The sequence below is a fragment of the Tenrec ecaudatus genome, unplaced genomic scaffold (genome assembly GCF_050624435.1).
Source record: "Tenrec ecaudatus isolate mTenEca1 unplaced genomic scaffold, mTenEca1.hap1 Scaffold_112, whole genome shotgun sequence".
Taxonomy (NCBI): domain Eukaryota; kingdom Metazoa; phylum Chordata; class Mammalia; order Afrosoricida; family Tenrecidae; genus Tenrec; species Tenrec ecaudatus.
The window spans coordinates 148,430-162,796 of NW_027457693.1; the positions used below are offsets into that span (position 1 = coordinate 148,430).

At 38.2% G+C, this 14,367-nt stretch overlaps 1 protein-coding gene across 1 annotated transcript in view; it reads right to left on the reverse strand.

Moving 5' to 3' along the window:
• Window positions 1-14,367, reverse strand: part of LOC142435972 (thyrotropin-releasing hormone-degrading ectoenzyme-like) — a 186,741-nt gene that overhangs the window by 127,451 nt on the left and 44,923 nt on the right. The window lies entirely within an intron of this gene.

Sequence of the window (14,367 nt, forward strand, 5' to 3'; positions counted from 1 at the left end):
TTTGTTATCTTTTTGGTTTGGTTTTACGCTTATCACTGTTTTTCCATGTCTAGCTAAATAAGATAGGCGGGATAAATGCTCTGAAGGAGAACACAATGGAACCAACACTCCCAGGGGATATGGGAGAAGGGGAGGCCAGGGAAAGGAAGGAGGGTGTCAACAAACCCAGGGACAAGGGAACAGCAAGTGATCTAAAACCTATGGTGAGTAGGGCCTAGGTTGCCTGGTGGGGCTTGATCCAATGCAACGTATCAAGAGGAATTACTGAAAACCAAATGATGACCAAACATGAGAGTGGGATAAGAGGAAAGTAAAAGAAAAGAGAAGAAATAACTAGCAGGCAAAGGGCATTTATAGAGGTCTAAATACAGGCATTTACATATGTAAATATATTTTATATAATGACATGGAAATAGACCTATGTACATATACACGTATGTTAAGTATAAAGGGAGCAGACAGACATTGGACCTCTACTCAAGTACTCCTCTTCCTCAACCCAAGAACACTTTGTTCTAATAGCCCAGCATTCTGTGATGCTCACCTTTCCGGACAGGATTGCTGAAGACAAAATGGGTACATAAGCAAATGTGGTGAAGAAAGCTGATGGTGCCCAGCTATCAAAAGATATAGCATCTGGGGTCTTAAAGGACTGAAGATAAACAAATGACAATTAGCTGAGAAGCAACAAAGCCTATATTGAACAATCACATCAGCCTGTGTGATCATGAGGTGTTTATGGGATCAGGCATCAAGCATCAACAAAAAATTTTATCAATGTGAATGAAGGGGAGGGCAGAGTAGAGACCCAAAATCGATCTGTAGACAATTGGCCAACCCTCACAGAAGGGTCACAAGGAAGAGATGAGCCAGTCAGGGTTCAGAATAGCACTGATGAAACATACAACTTTCCTCTAGTTCTTTAATGCTTTTTCCCCCTCCCCACTATCATGACCCCAATTCTACCTTACAAATCCAGCTAGACCAGAACATGTACACTGGTACAGATAAGAGCTTGCAATACAGGGAATCCAGGACAGATAAATCCCTCAGGATCAATAATGAGAGTAGCAATATCAGGAGGGTTAGGAGAAGATGGGGGGAGAAAAAGGAAACTGATCACAATAATGGGCATATAACCCCCCCTAAGGGGACAAACAACTTAAAAGTGGGTGAAGGGAGAAAGTGGTCAGTGTAAGACTGAAAAAAAAACATTATAAATTATCAAGGCTTCATGGGGCTTTGGGTGGAAGGGAAAAAGCTGATACCAAGGCTGAAGTAGAAAGAAAAAGTTTTGAAAATGATGATGGCAACATATGTCCAAATATGCTGGATACAATGGATGGAGATAAGAGCCATAAGAGACCCCAATAAAATGATTTTTTAATGAATATATTTGGTCCTGAGACAACAAAAAATATTTGTCCTTGCAGAAGTGGATAACTTTGGAAGATTTATGTCTTAAAGTAAATAAGATTAGAATTAGGAATAAAAATGTCATAAGGGAGAAAAATATGGGCCCATCAGATTCAGCATGTTGTTGCTAGGTGCCGTAAAGTTGGTTCCCACTCATGAAGACTCTATATACAAGCGACTCAACATTGCCTGCTCCAGTGCCATCCGCAAAACTGTTTTTAAAATTGAGCTCTTTGTTTCAGCCACTGGGTGAATCCAGCTCATTGAGGGCCTTTCTGGTTTTGCCACCCTTATATTTGATAACGTTTTTGATCTCTGTAATAATAATATCTGGACATTTAGTGGCAGTTTGCTGTTGTTTCCAAGACCGTCATGTCAGGTATGTGGGTTAATGCTCTCTGTAGTTCTAAACTGCCTGTCTGGCTTGGCGAAGGATTGGTGTATTTAGGTGCCATCGAGTAAGCTCTGACTCACAGAGACCTAACGTAGAGCACAATGAAACACAGTGTAGTCCTGCACCATGCTCATAATTTATTTCATGTTTGAGTCCATTATTGCAGTCGCTGGGTAAAGCCAGGAGCTTCCTCTTTTTTTGCCAATTATAATGTACTTTTTCATACACGAGTTTCTCCTAAGAGCACATCCAAAGCATCACTTCTAAGGAGCATGTAGACTGTACTTTTCCAAAAACAAATTTGGCAGTTCATGGTACTTTCCATATTTTTTGCTAACACCACAATTGATATGCATCAATTCTTCTTTGGTTTCCCTTATTCATTGTCCAACTTTCACATGCTTATGACATGATCGAAAATACTACGGCTGAGGTCAGGCACAACTCAGTAAGAGAAAGATCTAAGGTGTCGGGGATTTCATTTTTGCTTGGATCCAAAGTCAATGCTAATAGAAGTAGCAGTCAAAAATAACATGATCCATTTCATTATGCAAATTTGCATCACAGACATATTTATAGTGTTACAGAGCAAAGATGCCACTTGGAAGATTAAAGTTGAACTGACACAAGCCATGATAGTTTCATATGCAGGTGAAAGTTGGACAAGGAATAAACAGATGTAAGAAAAACTAATGCACTGGATTATAGTATTAGTGAAGAATATTGAAGTCATCACAGACCACCAGAAGAACAAACTAATCTGTCATGGAAGAAGTATACCTAGAATGCTTCTTAGAAGAGAGGTTGGCAAGACTTTGTCTTATGTATCAAAAAACAAGATCTTTCCTGATTTAAATTATGCTTTAAACCCTTGTTCTATAAGAACAGCTTCCTCTTGATCGATGTTCAGGTAGTACAGAGAACAATGAAATTCCAAGTCTTCTCAAAGTTATCCTTAGTCTGTTATGATTCACATTGCTGACGTCTTTGCATCGTCCTTCTAGTATTCCCGGCTTCTAGCCAAGATCCGTCTCACGTGAGCAATAATATTCCCCATTCCACATAATCTTCTGAATCTAGCTCCAATTTCTGACAACAATCTGTCAATATATTGCTGTAATTATTAGTTAATTATCTTCAGCAAAATTTTACTTCCAAGTTATATCAATAATATGATCCTACGAGGGGGTATCCATAGAAACCGGGAACTGTGCTGAGTACAATGGAACTGGTAGCATGCATTCTTCCCGCTAGGTGAGCATCCAGCAACTCGCTCTGAGTTAGTGGACCCAGTAGCATCATCCCCTGGTAAGGTCTCTCTGGTCACAGTGAATTTTTTCTTTAAAAAGTTTTGCTTGAACCTTATTTTTTGTAATGGCCTATTTAAAAGAACAGCATGCAGCTGTGAAATTGTATTTCCTGCTTGGGAAAAAGGCTGCAGAAACTGTCATGATGTTGAACACAGCTTATAAGGGCAGCACTATGGGAAAAACTCAAGTGTGCTGACAGTTTTCTCATTTCAGAAAAGGAGACATATTGACTGATGACAAACCTCTTTGCGGACATCTGTCAACCTCCTGAATGGACAAAAATGTAGACTCCTAGTGACTTAGGAGTTTGCTCCACCAGGTAAAATTGTTAATCAAGCTTCCTATTTAGAGGTTCTGAAAAGATTTCATAACAGTGTGTGATAAAAATGGCCTGATTTTTAGCAAATGAGGGACTATTTTGCCACCATGACAATGCATCTGCTCACGCAGCCATCTCAGGGAGCCAGGTTTTGGCCAAAAACAGCCTGCATCTCTTGCTGCCCCCCCCCCCATGCACCTGACTCACCCGAATGCTCTTCTTTTCGATTACTTTTTGTTTCTGTGAATGCAAAAGGATGTGAAAGGACTGCAGTATTTTTCCCTCCCTCTCCCTCCCTATGACCCTTCATAAATTAGAAATTATTCTTGTCTTCATATCTTCCACCCATTGCTATCTCCTTCACCCTCGTTTCTGTTGTTCATCCTCCTAGGGGATAGGGGTGTTATGTGTCAATCACTGCGAGATTGGTTCCCCATTCCTTCCCTCCTCCGTGACATTCTTTTTTTAACTTTATTTATTTCTTTTCTTATTTATTTATAATCATTTTATTAGGGGCTCATACAACTGTTATCACAATCCATATACCCATCCATTGTATGAAGCACACTTGTACAATTGTTGCCATCGTTTTCAAAACATTTTCTTTCTATTTGAGTCTTTGGTATCAGCTTCTTATTTTCTCCTCTGTCCCCCACATTCTCTCCCTTATGAAATATTGATAATTTATAAATTATTATATTTATAATTTTATAAATTATTATGTTTTATAAATTATTATTATGTTTTCATGTCTTACACTAACCGGTGTCCGCCTTCACCCACTTTTCTGTTGTCCATCCCCCTGGGAGGGTCTTTATGTAGATCATTGTGATCAGTTCCTCCTTTCTCATTCCCCCTCCTCCCAACCTGAACCTTACCCTTACTCTCAATATTGGTCCTGATAGGTTTATCTGTCCAGGATTCCCTGTGTTTCCAGCTCTTATCTGTATGCATGTACATGCTCCCATCTAGCCGGATTTGTAAGGTAGAATTGGAGTCATGATAGTAGGGAGAGGGGAGGAAGCATTAAAAAACTAGAGGAAAGTTGTGTGTTTCATTGGTGCTATACTGCACCCTGACAGTCTCATATCCTCCCCGCAACCCTTCTGTAAGGGGATGTCTGATTGCCTACAGATGGGCCTTGAGTCCCCAATCTGCACTACCTCACATTCACAATCTTATGACTTTTTTGTTCTGGTTTTTTTCATGCCTGATGCCTGATCCCATCAACATCTCATGATCACACAGTCTGGTGTGTTTTTTCCAGGTGGGCTTTGTTGCTGCTCAGATAGATGGCCACTTGTTTATCTTCAAGCCTTTGAGACCCCAGGTGCTATATCTTTTGATTGCTGAGCACCATCAGATTTCTTTACCTCATTTGCTTATGCACCTGCTTTGTCTTCAGCAAGCACCCCCCACCTTCTCTTTACCCTCCTGTACTTCCAATTCTGTTCCTGAGGGGTTTATCTGACCTGGATTTTGTGTGTTGAAAACTCTTATCTGTACCGGTGTACATGCTCCGGTCCAGCCAGAGCTGAAAGGTAGGACTGGGGTAATAATTTAGTGGGAGGTGAGGAAGCATCAAAGAACCAGAGGAATGCTGTGTGTTTCATCAATGCTATGCTGCGCCCTGCCCTGGTTGGCTCGTCCCTTCCTTGTTCTGCTTGTGTGAGGGTTTGTCCTCTTCTCTACATATGGGTTTGAGTCTTCTCCTCTGAACCCCTGATACCAAGGGCTCAAGTAGGAAGTAAATGGTTAGAAAATGATGATGGAAACATGTGCACAAATATGCTTGATACACTTGATGGATCAAGATGCTATAAGAGTCCCCGGTAAAATGATTTTAAATTATACTATAAACAAACAAACAAAAAGAAAAGGCAGCGATTTGATGACTGAGAAGAGGTGAAGAAAAAAATGAGGGAAGTGCTATCAGCCCTCCAAACAGATGAGTGTGAAAAATGTTTCCAAAGAAAGAATTAAAGATTTGATAAATGTATTAAGTGGAATGGAGTGTATTTTGAAGGTGTTAAGCTGGTTTTAAAAAAATTAATTACTTATATTGGAAAAAAGTTCTGTTTTTGTGGGGTATCACCACATATATTTTGAGTATTACTTTTTTTGGATATGGATTTCTTCTAGTCAGTTAGCTAAAACACTGTGTTCCAGATTTCTTGGTATACAAGAGGGGCTGCTTTAAGTGCTTCATTTGCTTATCGGAACAATTCAACAGACATTTCATTAATGCCTAAGCCTTATTTTTCACTAATGCATTCATAACAGTCAGGACCCTTTTTGTAAGTGCCTTTGGTTTTTCCTCATATTCTAACTCTGGAAATGATTGAACATCATTCAATAATCTTTGGTATCGTGACTCCTGTATCTCTTTCACCATCTTTTGATCCTTTTTATATTTCAATACTTTGCCCATGAAATCCTTCAATAAAATAACCAGAGGCTTGGGGTTTCCCTTAGTTATTTCAGATTTAGATAAACTAAATGTGTTCTTTTTTGACTCTCTTACTTTAGGTGCGCATTTCATTATAAAACTTCACTATTTCTTCTTGAGCTGCCCTTTGACTTTTCTGTTCAGCTTTTCATCACTTAACCCTTTTGTTTTCACTCTTCTATGCTAAAGAGAAAGTGTCAGAGTCCCTTCTGACATTCACTTTGAACTTTTCTTCCTTGTGTTTTTTTTTTTTATGACTTTGTGCTTTCTTTGTGTATGACGCTCTGGAGGCCCCTCTGTACAGCGCATCAAATCCTCAGTGATAAGGATCCGAGTGAGTCAAGTCTATTCTCGAGGCCTTCTCAAATTTCAGGTGGGACCTACCGAAGACTGTACTTTGACTCTTGTGGAATTATTTTAAATTTCCTCCATTTAACGCTGTATTTAATCTGTGAATAAATGATGATCTCTTTCACACCCAGCTCTTGGCCTAACTTTGTCTGGTAATCTTGGGCTTCTCCGTTATCTCTTACAATTGATTTAAGCAATTTGATTCCTGTATCTTCCATGTGCATGTGGAGGACCCTGTTCACACTTGTCTATTTTGCTGCAAAGGCGGTCTTTTCCATAGAGAAATCCTTAAACGTCCATAATCTGATCATATCATCTCCAGCTTCGTTTCTACCACAAGTGCTGTATTTCCTCCTCCTCTTTGTTTCCAACTTTCAAAATCTCACAATCAATCATGATCAATGGATCTTGATTGCATGTTTGATAAATCTGAGACTGGTCGGTTGGGAGAACCCTTGAGTTTCCTTATCACTTGCTTTAGTGGATAGGAACCCTGGTGACAAAGTGTTTACACATCGGACTGCGGACCATGAGATCAGCCATTCACAAGCACCAGCCACTACCTGGGAGAAAGCCCGTGCGTGCTACTGCTGGAAAGAGTGATAGCAATCGTCTCAGCAACCTACAGGGGGCGATGCTATGCAACCTAATGGCAGTAATTTGGGTTGAGCTGAGCTTTAGTGGTTGGTGTTTCACTTTCAAGATAAATCTCGAAATGTTGTCTTTGATGATGAATGTGGCACAATTTCTCTTGAATCTGTCATTTTTAGCATAGTAAGCTGTACGATTTCCTGATTCAAAATGGCCAACGCCAGTCCAATGCCACTCACTAATGCCTAGGATACCAACCTTTATTTCTTTCATTTTATTTTTGATGACTTCCAAGAGTTATACTTTGTATGTTTAATATTCCCATAAAAGTAGGTTTTACAGATGTTTATTCTCATTTTGAATTATGCACATCAGCAAATCCCATCGTTATGGTGAATTCCAGTGTGAGTAAGCAGCTCTTGCTCAGTCACAGGTTGAGTGCTTTTGACCTGAGGAGCTCATCTCTGGCACTGTATCTGTCAGTAGGTGGTGCTATTCATCAAGTTTTCAGCGGCTAATTCCTCTTCCTTTGTCATGGTCGGCTCTGAGTTGAGAAGCTCCTCTGAAATCTGTTCACCCTGAGCACCCATTCTGGTTTCTGAAATACCAGTCGGCCCTCACACTCCCGCCACCACCGTGTTATGAGAAGCTGATAGTGGTTGTCAGAGGTTATCAGATAGGGAGAGCCACTGTGTAATTGAGGGAAGGAATAGAGATAAGCCAGGCAAATTTTAATCTTAATTACATTTCAGGAAAAGTGGAAAGAGGTCAAAATAAAGTGCTTTAGTTCCCCTTGCTAAGATCTTCTAAAGCTATCCTTTCAGAATAAGTGGTATTGGTAATTATACACCATCCATTTCTGGTCTCAGGGTTGTGGGAAAAAAGAAAGAACTATTTTTTAAATTAATATGGGTATTGAAGAAAGTATGATTTGCTTCATATGAAATATCATAGAGATATACTGACTTTCTTTTTCATGGTAACTACTGTATAAACTTTTTTAATAAGCTGAGCTTTTCAGCACATTTTTTATGCAGTTTTTATGGTAGAATCAGGTGCCTCAGCTGATATTCGGGTTGGCTAATACTCAAGTATATATGGCACCTTTTATTTTATTTTTTTTATATGGCACCTTTAAAAAATGTATATCACAATTCACTGCTGTGAGGGCAACTCTAACTGAAACAGAAATTAAATTTGCATTACAACATTTATACCTCTGGGGATTTCATGGGTACAATTATTAGAATTCAACTAAGCTCCACTTACCTCTATAAGGAACTGACTGACCCAAGTGATAATTTAGTGCTAAAGATCTATGGTCTGTTATAAAAAGTCTAAGTAAACAGATCCATGCATGTATTTATGATTACAAAAGCTCTATTATAAAATAAATTAATGCATCTGCTTTACGATATCTGTAATATGGTCTATAAATAGAGAAAAGAAACAAAAGTTAAGAAGTCTACTGCAGAAAGTAAGACCCGGCCAACCCAATGCCCACACAAAAGAGCACCTGCAGGCTCAGCTGCCCAGCAAGAAAGTCACTGGCCATCCTTACGAGCTGGCAAAGTATGTCCCTGTCACTCCTGTGGCCAGGCAATAAATCCCAGCCCTATCACTAGGCAAGGTAGAACTTAGACTTCCCAACATTGTCCACAAAGGCCTGGACATCCTTTGTCCCTCGGAAGAATGGCCTTGATTGTCCTTGTGACATGACAAGGAAGGCTATGTGCATCCCCACACCCAGGTAAGAGAGGCCCTGGCTTATCACAGCTCTGTCAAAGAAGCCCCCACTGTCCCCATGGCCTGCAAGACAAACCAAATACTCTAACACGACGCAGCGGCAACGCAAAATTACAGCTGCACCATGGTGCTGTCAAAATAGTATCAATCATGGGACACACACACACACACACACACACACACAAAACTGAACAATTAGAAGAAGAAGAAAAACAGGAAGAAACAAATGAAAAGCACACAGAGATAAAGGAATATTTGGAATAAAGAGCCCTGAAACTACAAGCAATAAAATTCTGAAGAATGATCAGGTACTTTCAAAGGATAGGAAAATGCTCAAGAGAACACTGCAATGAATAGCAGAACTAGAAATTCTACACCAGAGATAATTCCAGAAGATAAGTTATAAGATAACAGAATTAGACATAATTGCAAAAGGACAGAGAAATAGAATCAAATACATGGAAACCAAATTAGTATGTTTGCAGATATTCTCCCAAGTACAACTAACAGGAGAAACAATTAACAAAAAGAGCAGAGGACCTATAATTATAAGATAAGATGTCTCAGCAAAAACTATAGAGGCAAGAAGTCTATGGATTTACCACTAGAAAATCCTGAAAGGAGAAAACTGCCATGCAAGATTATTATATCGAGTAAAACTAACCCTCAAATATGAGGGAGAAATAAGGGTATTCTCAGACAAGAAAATATTTAAGGAATATGTTAAAATAAGACCAGCATTACAAAAAAAACATTAAAGGAAACATGATGGAGAGAGAATTAACGACATTCAATGAAACTGAGAGAATATAAAAATAAAACCTCAAGACCAACAAACTAAAATAATTTTTCAAAACACCATAAAAGTATAGGAAGAACAAAGAAATCAGTAAACTACACAGTCACACAATACCACTGAATGTCAATGGATTAAGTAGCAGTTGTTCCATCAATATGCTTCCTATAAGAAACATATCTTAGAAACAAAGATAAAATAGACTAGACAGTATAATGCAGAGAAAATTTTACCTGGTTATGGCAAAAGAATGAGTGGAAATATTAATTTTTGATAAAACAAATCTTCATGTTAAAAAAATAAAATTATTAAAGACAAAAAATGACATTTAGTAATTATAGGAACAGTAGAACAGGAAGACATAACTCTAATAAACATATTATGCACACAGGAAAAGACCCCTAAAATATATTAACCAAAATCTTTCAGAGTTAAAGAAAGTAATAGAAAATAAAACAATAATAATGGGAGATCTCAATGCAGCACAATCAAAGAGAGACAGACCATCAGTAAAGAAATGCAATAGAGAAATAAATAAAACAACTAACCAACTTGGCTTCCTAGACATATACAGTGCACTCCAACAAGGATTATCACAGTATCTATACATTCTTTTCAAGTGCACAAAGAACTTTCACTAGAAGAGACCATATGATAGGCCACAAATCAGGACTTAATACATTTAAAAATATTAAGATTATACATTCCATTTTCTCAGAACTCAACACTATAAAACTAGAAATCAACAATAGAAAGAACATGGGCAAAAAGTCAAATGCATGGAAATTTAACACAGTATTCAAAACAGCCTGTCACTGGTACAGTGATAAATACATAGACCAATGGAACAGAATATAAAACCCCGTAATATATTCACCCACCTACAAATAACCAATCTTTGACAAGATCCAAAGACCTTCAGAGGGGAAAGAGATCGTCTCTTTAACAACAGGTGCTGCCAAAATTGATCTATATTTGTAGAAGAATGAAAAAAGGATCTATATTGCTCCTCATGTACAAAATTGAATATAAGAGGGATGAAACACCCACATAAAATCCAATCATTATAAAAGTCATAGATGAAAATTTAAGCACAAATGTAAGGGCCCTCTTTCAGTGTACAGACTTACTATGAAATATAATAAAGGAAGCACATGGTAAAAACAAAATAAATGAGTGGGACCAACTAAAAGTAAGTTATGTGCATCAAAGGGGTTTATCAAAAGATTAAAAAGAGAAGCAATCAACAGGGATAAAAAGTTTTGGAAACAAGACAATAAACAAGGAACTAAACTCTAATATCTATAGAAAACTGCAGTACTTCAACAAGAAAAAAAATGATCCAATTAAAAGTGGCAAAATAATATGTTCCTAACTGGATACTTTGGAACTGTGTTTTATCTAGCCCCTGGTGACTCAGGCCACAGACAACTGTTCTACATAGAACTGTGCCTTCAGACTCGAGGAAAGAAGGAAGTGGGGGTTAATAAACCCAGGAAAAAGGGAACAACAAGTGATCTAAAATCGATGACAAGGAGGGTGTAGGATGCCTGTAGGGCTTGATCAAGGACAATGTGACTGAGGGGAATTACTGAAACCTGAATGAGGGCCGAACATGATAGTGGGACAAGAGGAAAGTAAAAGGATATAGATGAAAGAACTAGGAGGCAAAGGGCATTAATAGAGGTATAAATACAGGCGTGTACATATGTAAATATATTTATATATAACAATAGGGAAATAGATCTATGCACATATATTTATATGTTAAGTATCAAGGTAGCAGACAGACATTGGGTCTCTACTCAAGTACTCCCTCAACGCAAGAATGTTTTGTTCTAATAACCTGGCATTCCATGATGCTTACTTTCCCGACACAATCTCTGAAGACAAAATGGGTGCGTAGCAAATGAGGCAAAGCAAGCTGATGGTGCCCAGCTATCAAAAGATAAAACTCCTGGGGCCTTAAAAACTTGAAGACAAACAAGCAACCATCTAACTGAGAAGCAACAAAGTCCACAGAGAAGACGCACACCAGCCTGCAGCCTGTGTGATCATGAGGTGTTGATGGGATTATGTATTGGACATCAAAGACTCAGAACAAAAAATCTCATCAATGTGAATGAGGGAGAATGCAAAGTGGACACCCAAAACCCATCTGTAGACAATTGAACATCCCTTACAGAAGGATCACAGGAAGAGACGAGCCAGTCAGGGTGCAGTATAGCACTGCTGAACCATACAACTTTCCTCTAGTTCTTAAATGCTCCCTCCTCCCCCGACTATCATGATCCCAATTCTGCCTTACAAATGATTTTTAAAAAGGAAGAAAACATCAAAAAATAAGTAAATAAAGGTGCACAACATCCTTCATAAATCACTCTATAGAGTCTAGAAGGATCTGATTTAGAAAACACACTAAAGGAACTTGCTGTTACCTTGCACTCATCTGTAGCAGATTTAAGGAACTAAAACACTCCCGTGGACTTAGGCTGGAAAGGCTCAGCGTGAGAAAAAGCAGATGATTGCTACGTGTCCAGGTTTGGGATGTGACGGCCATTGGACTTCGGTTCAGATCTCTTACTTTAAGGGTGCCCGATGGATGATGGCTCAAGACTACATGTGTTTATAATGTTCATGCTCTCTTTGCTCTTTTATGGCATGTGTAAATCTAGCAGGCATGACTCTGCCTTTGTCAATCAGGGTTACAGTTTTCCATGATCTCCAATCCTCGCTGTTTGTGTAAACAATGTCCAGTCATTGACGTTTTTAATCTGTCCAGGGAATAACTCATGTATTTTGGTCTAAAAAGCTAACCTTCACATGCATAATTTCCTTTTTTCAATAGGGGTTTGAATGTTATCCCACTGGATAAATTAATGATAATATCAATAGATTGATCATATGTCTCATGGGGATGATTTATAATGCTCTCCAATAAAATGATACTGATGTTTCTAAAGTGAACCAGAGACATATATAAACCACAGATATATGAATGAGTTCTGAGTTTACACTTAATTATAGCCCTACCCTAAGAATAATTAATTCTTTAAAAATTATGTATTTATTTTTAAATTAAATTAATCATTTTATTGGGGGGCTCTTCCAAATCTTTAACAATCCATTATTCATTAATATTAAGTACACTTGTACATATATTTACATCAATATTTCCAAAACAATTTCTACTTGAGGCCTTGGTATCAGCTCTCTCCTCTCCCCACCCTCCCTCATGAGAACAATTCTTTCTTCTATCATGGTTCTACTTGATTATTGTCCTCAGGGAGAGTTCACTGAAAATATGGGGACAATCCATTACAAAGTTTGGTGAAGAATTCAGATAGTACACAGCTATCTAAAAGAACTGTTTCTGGGGTCTTTTAATCTTAAAATAAGCAGCCATCTGAGAGAGGCTTGTCAATAATCAAATCCAAATCCAGAGGTGGAACAGTATGAGAGCGTACACTTTGAGCATCTACATACTTTGCTGAGGTTACGGATGACAGTGAAAGCCTAAAATGCATTTGCATGTGGATTAAACCTCTGGAGAATCCTCTCTGACCACATACTAGGGAGAGAAATAGTCTTGCTCTTCAAGACAGAGTACATTGTAGCTTATGACGGATATGGCTACCATGTCATCTCTTTGTAGACCCATTTAAAGTTGTTCCAAATTTTAATATTTTCTAATTGAAGTTTTTCTCTGGTTTATTTTGTTGTTATTTTTGTTTACTTTTTTTTGTTGTTTTCTGTAAATTAAATCCAGGGTAAGCAAATCTATACAGACACAAACTGCCTCAGGAGTTTCGTAAGGACACGCTGGGAAACTTGGAGGGGAAACAAGGAGCTAACAACAATGAGCACAAGGAAGAAGGAAAGGTTTCAAAATGGACTGTGGCAATGATGTCACAGCTGTTTTTAATATGACTGAACTTTGAATTGAATAATATATAACTTACACATCAGTGAAACTGCTAACAGTAGGCTAAGGATATGAATAAACAGTTAACCAAAAATGATATCCAAATGGCTACAAAACATGAGACAAATGTTAACAATAATTACCCATCCAAGAGAAGCAAGTCAAAATAAAGATTGACAACACAGTGCAATTAAAAACGAAACAGAAAACAGCAAATGCTGCAGAAGGTGCAGTGAGACTGCAATCTCACACGCTGCCGGCCGGTCTATTCATAACCACCGTGGAAAGCAAACGGCACCACCTCAAAGAACTGGGAATATAAATTCCATCTAATACAGCAAAGTGTCTGCTGGGGAGATAAGAGCCATAATATAAACAAACATATGCACTTTCGTGGTTATCTCAATACTGTTCAAAATAACAAGAAGTTGGAAACTACTCAAATTCCCATGAGAGGAAACAGATAAAGAAACATTTGTGCAGTGGAATACTATTCATCACTAAAAACCATGATGAAAACATGAAACATAAGACAGATGGACCTGGAGAACATTACGCTGAGCAAAGTTCATCAATCAAATAAGGACAAATAACATAGCAGACCACTTCTATAAAGATAAAAGTCAAGGGCAAGATTTGTATATCAAAGGGATCAGACCTTGGAGGTTCCCTAGGGAGAGAGGGTGGGAAGAGAAAGCTTGGAATTTCAATAATGACCGGTAATGGATTCTGTGAAAGGGAGGATGGGCGTCCATAAGAAGGAAAGAGAAATTGGGGGGCTGTGCTAAGGAGTAGTTTGAACTGTTGAATGCAGTTGATGGTATGAATTATAATTCCCTGGTTGAAGGTATGAAATATAATTCCCTGACCTAATTCACAATTGAAAACATTTCACACACACACACATACACACACACATATCTATTAAAAGGTACAGATACAACTGCCAGTGTTTTAATCCTGAGTTCGGAAGTTGTTAATTTTGTTATGTTATTTAAATTATTGTCTTAGTTTTTCATCTATACAATGTGGATGGAAACCGTGTCTAAAGTATTTAGTTGTCATGAGTA